The sequence below is a fragment of the Dasypus novemcinctus genome, chromosome 5 (assembly GCF_030445035.2).
Source record: "Dasypus novemcinctus isolate mDasNov1 chromosome 5, mDasNov1.1.hap2, whole genome shotgun sequence".
Taxonomy (NCBI): Eukaryota; Metazoa; Chordata; class Mammalia; order Cingulata; family Dasypodidae; genus Dasypus; species Dasypus novemcinctus.
The window spans coordinates 16498399-16506826 of NC_080677.1; positions in this window are offsets into that span (position 1 = coordinate 16498399).

Below are 8428 nucleotides of genomic sequence, written 5' to 3' on the forward strand. Positions count from 1 at the left end.
GTAATGTTTGAGTTAAAGGTGGTTTGAGGAGGCTCATTCTCAGAACCAGTTGGCCTGTGCCATATGTGAACATGGCAATTTTTTTCTCTATTTCCCTTCTGTGTAATCTGTCTGTACTTTTCCTAATTTTTCTTCCTTTCTCTCCCAGCAGTCTATCCTCTGGAGCTTTTGATTTAAAGACATGTAGGAGGTTTTGTAAGTGGGATTTGGAATTTTAGGCAGGAAAAAAAAAAAAAAAGAAGTATCAATTATAGATGACACAGATGCCAAGCGCTACCTTGTTATGTCTCTGTTACAACATCAAGGACACTGTCTGTTCTATAGCCTTGCTGCCCCTTTAGAGGTCCTTGTTTTTTCTCATCTGGGTTGTGATTTAGGTGCAAGGAGGATCTTGACCAATGACCTCAGGCAATTAGATAGGTGGGTAAATCCAAAGAAGGGAGAAGAGAAAAATTTTAAACTCTAATTCAAATGACTTTAGGAAAGATTCTAGGGCTTGCATCAACTAAAATAAATCTGATATTAGCGTTAAATGTTCTTGTGGTGCTTCATGCCTAATCTATGCCTTTGGGGTGAACGTCGTTCCAATCTGAGAGGAATTCTTCACCTTCTTTCCCCCAATTATGAGTTTAAAATCAATGTCTCTGGAACTGCTCAGAGTGCTTCTTGAAACAAGGCTAGATGTACCATATTATGCTGTTTTGATGGGTTATTAGTTGTTTATTGCTATGTAAGAAATTACCCCAAAGTAAGTGGCTTAAAGGATCCAATATTTATGATCTCACAGTTTCTGTGGGTGGTGAAATTGGTGGCTTAGCTGGGTGGGTCTGGCTTAGGGTTCCTCATGAGGTTGCAATTATAGATGTCTTCCAGGGCTTCAGTCATCTGAAGACTTGAATGCAGCTGGAAAATCTGCTTCCAAGCTTCCTCACATGACTGTTGTCAAGAAGCTCAGCTCCTCACCATGTGGGATTTTCCACAGGCCAGTTGAAGTGTCTTCACAACATGGTAGCTGGATTCCCCCAGAGCAAAAGACAGAAGAGAGGCAGAGAGAGAGAGCAAGACGAAAGCGGGAATACATTTTATGATTTAACCTCCGAAGTCACACTCCTTCATTTCTAGCACACTCTATTTGTTAGAAAGAGCCCACATTCAAAGGGGAGGAGAATTAAGCTCCCTTCATATTGAAGGGAAGAGCATTAAAGAATTGTGGAAATATTTAAAAGCTACCCCAGGTGGCAAATATTAAAGATAGTTATAATGCAAATACAAGGACAAGCAGCGTCAATTTAATAGGATAAAAGATAAAAACAAAGTAGACTTTGACTAGCAGTCAGAGAAAGTATCCAATTGAAATGAGGAAACAATCATATCTTTACTTAAGAAACACACAGCTTATTAAGAGATGTTATAGTCTATTTTAGCTATCCTTACAGCTTGCTATCCCAATAACCATGAAAAATTATTTTTATTGAAATAATTTGTGCAGATGTTTAAAATAATTCAACAGTGCTAGACTCTTAAAATGAAGTCCCCTGCCCCATGGCTCTCCAGAAAATAGTCCAGAGAGAAACCCTTAATTCTTGTTTTGATCCCTTATATAAGTGAATACTATATCTCCAAATACTATGCCTAAGCTATGATTTCCTGGTTTATCAATTTGAGACATTATCTATTCACAAATTGTTATTATAGATGAGGATTTAGCTCTCTTACATGTCACACTCCTTGATTCCTCTCTCTCTCCCATATACAGTAGTGACCTTTCTTACCAACATATCAGGACTAGTGGTGGATCATTTAATTGAAAAAATAGGTTAAAGCAGGAAATCACAAAAGTTATATATAAAATTTCTGAAGTATGTTATCTTAACTGAAAGCATATCATCTTTTGATGTAGGGCCTCGGACTTCTCCCTGAGCACAGCTCTTATATAAAACAAAACCAGAAAACATCTTGTATGATTGATTTCCAGTTTTGGTTTCTTTAAAGTGGTACAAAATATTAAAAACATTTGCAAGACAAAAACTAAGTCCAGAAGGCTTCTAAAGTTTGGATTATTTTTTTGCTCCCCAGTCATTAAAAGTTGTCTCTCTGAATTTTAACAATATTTTTAGTGATTAGTCTTGATCAAGTCTTATAGCTTAACTTTCTTAGAAACTGAACTCCTTTTCAAGCTTTTATTTCACTAGTTTCTGTAATATGAAACAAAGTCAAATAATTGCCATAAGAAGTACAACTAGAACAGAAGACAAAATCCACTCATTTATAGAAAGTATTCGACTCCAGCCTCTACTTCCACTTGTATTAGCATAGTAGATGGTATTGAGTACTGCCCTGTTCTCAGTGCCTATGCATGTTAACTTATTTAAGCCTCCTAAGGATCTAGTCATGTGAGTTCTATTATCATCCCTGTCAGAAAAATTATCTGAAATTTGAAAATAGCCAAAGAGATTCCTGGATGATCTTTCAGTGCTACACTAGGATTTGACTTTCTGTTGACTGGGCTATTTTGCAACAATGCAGAGGAAGAGTTTAATTAATGGATTTTTGTCTGGTAAAGAGGCAAATAATTTCTATTGATAGAATAAATAATATCAGAGGTTACATTTTATGACCGTTGGACATTAACCAGCTTTGTGCCTAACCCAGTAATCATATTTTAATATTTCTTCTTTAAGTTGCAAAATATGTGTATGCATATCTATATACATATACCTACACACATCTATTTCTCAAATGCTTTTTTGAAGTGGCTTTTAACATCTTGCTGGTTTACTCATAAACTAAATGAGTTGAAGACCATCTTTGACACATGTTCATTTTATATTTGTGTAAGAGTCATGGTCTAATCTTTTTGAAAATTATACCTTATCATCCCCATTTTGAAGATGAGGATAATAAAGCAAAAAAGTATATCCTTGTTCAAGGAAATTCAGGAGTAGAAAATGGTATATTAGCTGCTTGCATTCAGTGTGCACGGGAATCTGTAAATTTCAAATGGAATGAAGAGTGCCAACTAATCTGGCAATTCAATTATATTGAGTTAAGAGAACATCTATTGTTACATTAATGTCTTCAGTTGAATTCATAGATGACAATTATTTTAATGACTATGGAAATAATACTTGCCCCATATCCAAATAATTATACTTTCTAAAATATACAGGTTTTAAAATCCTGGAATTTCTAAATGTTTCTCTTTTCTTCTGTTATTATATCAACTTATGAACAAATGTCTTTACATACTTACTGCATTTCAGACATTGTTCTAGGCAATAGAGATAGCCTTGGAAACAAAGTAACCCATTATCCCTGACTTTGCAGCACTTAAATATTCCATTGGAGAGAAAGTGGACAATTATTACTACAACCAAATAAATTATACAGTTTGCTTAAAAGTAAAGTGCTAAGGGCAGTGGACTTGGCCCAGTGGTTAGGGCATCCGTCTACCACATGGGAGGTCTGCGGTTCAAACCCCCGGCCTCCTTGACCTGTGTGGAGCTGGCCTATGCACAGTCCTGATGAGTGCAAGGAGTGCCCTGCCACGCAGGGGTGTCCCCCGCGTAGGGGAGCCCCACGTGCAAGGAGTGCGTCCCGTAAGAAGAGCCGCTCAGTGTGAAAGAAAGTTCAGCCTGCCCAGGAATGGTGCCACACACACGGAGAGCTGACACAACAAGATGATGCAACAAAAAGAAACACAGATTCCCGTGCTACTGACAACAGAAACGGGCAAAAAGAAGAACACCCAGCAGATGGACACAGAGAACAGACAACTGGGGTTGGGGGGGAGGGGAGAGAAATAAATAAAATAAATAAAATCTTAAAAAAAAAGTAAAGTGCTAAGGGGCAAAAAAATAAAGGAGGGTAAGGGATTTACCAGAAAGGAGAAAAAGCAATTTTAAGTAGTGGGTGTTTTTGAATAAAGACCTGAAAGACACTAGGAAAAAAGCCACACAGATTACAAAGGGAAGAATGTTTCAGGCAGAGGGATTGGCCAGTGGGTGGACTCTAAGGGGTAAGCCTGGTGTGTAGAAGGAACTTCAGGAGGCCCACATGGCTGAGCAGATTCAGTAAAAGAACTAGGACTAGGAGATGAGTCCAGAGCAGTCATCAAGAGCCAGAGCATGTGGTCCTTTGTGGTGGATTGAATTCTTCACCCTATCCTGGACCCACCACTTGGCCATATGACTTTGCAGTCCCTCCAACCACAGGTGGAGGGTAATCTCTGCTCCATAAATCCACACTCAGCTATGGGACTTTCTTTGGCCAATGGGATGTAGGTGATATTGCACCAGTTCAACCTTAGGCTTCTGAGAGACATTGCATGTTTCTGCTTGCCCTCTTGTGCTTCTGCCACTACTATGAGAAGGCCTTCCCCCTGGGTAGCTGCTGACCCTTCAGACTTGTAGCCAGAATGACCACATTTGTAGAAGACTTGAGCTCAGCTGACAGCAAGGAGCCAGTTCCAGCTAGAACTGCATCTTGAGGCAGAGCCACTCTGAGTTTATGTGGGAGGCCGCTTTTGGCGCCAGTATCAGTTGCAGCCATCTTGTGAATTAACGCCTAACCCAGTTAAGTTTCTATCCCCACCCTCGCTAAAGTAATTAAGTTTCTACCCTTACGCCACTCCCCTGGGCTCTGATTGGGCACTCCCTAAAGAGCGCGAAGGTCTTTCCGCAGATGTTACTAAACAACCATCTGCGCATGCGTGTGGCGCGAAATTTGAAATCTAGTCACCCAATCGTTTACCGACACTGCGCTGTCATCAGTATGTACCACCTCCTTCATCCCTGGCTATAAATACCCCTGATTGACCTTCAATAAACGAGACTTGATCAGAATCCTGTCTTGTCTCCATTCTTTGTGTCTCTTGTCCCTTTCATTCCCGCTCCCTCCCTCAGGTCTTGCTTCGACTGACCCGCGGGTCTGGTCAAGTTTAGCCTAGAGCAGCCAAACCACAGTTAATCTGCAGACCCATGAGCATGACAATAAAGATTTATTTCTGCAAAGTGTTGTGAAGTGGTTTGTCTCACAGCATCATTTTGGCACTAGCTGATTGATACTACCTTATAGGCTACTATAAGGATATATTTTGATGGTAGATCCAAAGGATTTGTAAATGGTTTGGGTGATGGCGTGTGAGAAAAGGAGAGTCAGGATGAGAATCCAGAAGACTGAGAATCCAGAGACTGGAGTTGCCATTAACGATGATGAGAAAAACCACAGAAGGAAGAGGCCAGGGAAATCAGATATTCATCTTTGGACATATGATGAATTCTAATGGGAAGTTGGAATAAATAATTCAAACCAACACTGTCATTGAAGACACTTTTATTTTTTTATTTTTTAAATTGTATTTTTTACTTATTTTAAAAATATACATAGATCACACAAAATGTTACATTAAAAAATATAGGAGGTTCCCATATAGCCCACTCCCCACACTCCCCGCTTTCCCACAGCAACAGCTTCTTTCATTAGTGTGATACATTCATTGCATTTGATGAGTACATTTTGGAGCACTGCTGCACTGCATGGGTTATGGTTTGCATTGTAGTTTACACTCTCTCCCGGTCCATTCAGTGGGTTATGGCAGGATGTATGACAGATGTCCAGGATCTGTCCCTGCAATATCATTCAGGACAACTCCAAGTCTTGAAAATGCCTCCATATCACACCTCCTTTTCCCTCTCCCTGCCCTCAGCAACTCCAGTGGCCACTGTCTCCACATCAATGATGCAATTTCCTCCATTGCTAGAGTCACAATAGCTCTGTAGTGGAATACTAGTAACTCCACTCTAATCCATATTTTTTTCCTCCATCCTAGGACCCTGGAACGGCGATGCCCATTCCACCTCTCAAATGAGAGGAGGCAAAGACACTTTTAAAAGGTTTGACAAAATAGTAATAAAAAAATGTTTGAAGGCACCAGAGGATGAATAAGATAATGAAGAATTACTGGGCCAGGATAGGGGGAAAAAGAGAGGCCACAAAAAATGAGACTGACATGGGAACTGATTTTTACCTGAAGGCATTTGCCAGTTTCACCATAAGCAGCTGGGAGGCTAAGATTTTCTAAGAGCCTTTCAGAGTTACTGGGAGAGAAATTGAATTCCAGAACCCAAAGTGGAACTCTGGTTGAACCCTTAACTTGGATTTGAACCACCAAGTCTGTACCCCAGGACTACAGGTAAATCTGAAGTACACTGGTTCTACAAGAATTGCAACACAACCTCAATCACCTCAGTCTCTGAAAATTGAATGAGGTGATGCTGATAGAAGCAAAGTAAATTCTCTCTAGAGGAATATCATATCATTCTGGAGCTGAATTAATTCTTGAAATGGTAGTTAAATATAGTATCTGCCATATAGTAAAATAAATGGGAATAATTAACAAAACTTAGGAGAAATAACAGGCAGTAGAAAAAGACACATGAGGGCTATAGATACTGAAGTTACTAAAAACAGACTTAAAAAAAAAATATATATATATATATATATATATATATATATTTTTTTTTTTTTTAGGAGGTACTGGGGATTGAACCAGGGTCTTTGTATAAAGGAAACATGTGCTCAACCACTTTCGAGCTATATCCACTCCAAATATAATTTTTATTAGAAAAATTGTAGGTTTACAGAAAATTCATACATAAAATACAAAATTTTCATATACCACATGTAGAAGTTTGGTATCATTATTAATTCAAAAAATAGATATTGGATTATGTTTACAAATTGGTCTGTTCCTCTGGGTATATTAGATTGTATTGGATTCAGAAGTTTCACTCTTATTTGATTAAATTATGATTAAGGCTGTGATTGGACCATGTCTGTCTGATGTTGAGAAAATGACAAGGCAGAGGACGTAGCGAGAATTTTGATCCTGGAGCCCGGAAAGTAAGCACAGAGAGAAGCATATACATGAGGAAAGAGAGAAGGCTTCATTAGACATGGCAGAGGCCCTGGGAAAAGAGACAAGCCATTCTCCTGAATGTTTACAGCTGGCCTTATGGAGAGAGCAGAGCTGCTGAGCCCAGAGAGAAATGAGCCCCAGGAGAGAGATGAGACTTATCCCAGCCTACAACTTCTATTGTCAGAAGCTGGAACAATGGAACCTTAAGAGGAAGAGGAAGCCTGAACCCTTGCAGACGTCAGCAGCCATCTTGCTCCAACACATGGCAACAGACTTTGGTGAGGGAGTTAACTTACTTTTTAAAAATTTTTATTTCTCTCCCCTTCCCCCCCCCCCAGTTGTCTGCTTTTTGTGTCCATTTGCTATGCATTCTTCTGTGACCCTTTCTATCCTTATCAGTGGCACCGGGAATCTGTGTTTCTTTTTGTTGTGTTATCTTGGGTCAGTTCTCTGTGAGTGCAGCGCCATTCCTGGGCAGGCTGCACTTTTCTTTCGCGCTGGGCGGCTCTCCTTACGGAGTGCACTCCTTGTGCGTGGGGCTCCCCTACGCGGAGGACACCCCTACGTGGCAGGGCACTCCTTGCGCGCATCAGCACTGCGCATGGGCCAGCCCCACACGGGTTAAGGAGGCCTGGGATTTGAATCACAGACAAAACAAACAAACACACAAAAAAACCACTGTGCACAGCTTACCATGCCCTGTTGTAAATAAAAGGCTTAAATCATCAGAGTCTGGTTACTCTGAGGACTGCCACCTTGGTGGATTGCAGATACAAAAACAAGACAAGAACAATGAACTATTGTAAACCACCTTCTGAGAAGACAACTGAAATGTCTGCCAGCAGCAACAGATAACTGTCTCTCATAACCCTGCCAAATCCTCTAACACCCTTCTCGACAATGATAAAGCAAATACCCTTGTGAAGATCCAGAGCCATACCACTGAAACCTGAAAAGCAGCAGAGTGGCTCTGCAAGAAAAATGAACATCGTAATTACTGAACCCTGTAGCAGCACTTCAAGTGGCATGTTGCTCACAGACAGCTCATGGACATCACCTATGAATGTTCATCGTGCTCACTCTGACAAGTGATCCTCAGTCCCCTCCAGCTCTCAGAAGAGACAAGGTGTGCATTTACTACTACAAACACTGCAATGAAACTCTTGTAACCAGCCAACTACTATTTGCTCCCTAAAAACGTAAGTACCCTATATAAAATGCTAGCCACCTGTAGCCCAAAAGGAGAAGTAATAATAATTTCTTGTTGCCTATGCCTCCAACTATAAAAACAGAGAAAAATAAAGCCATTTTGGCCATGCTGTGCAGCCTTACTGGATGGGAATTTTAAGTGCATGAAAAACAAAACTCACCCAAATGTTATGAAACCACAGTAAATAATCTGAAGTCTATTCCTGCTAAAACTCTATGTATGTCTGTGTAAACTCTTCCTATACCTAAACTAATTTTTAATGTCACTCAAAACCTCATAGCATATGGCCCACCAAATAT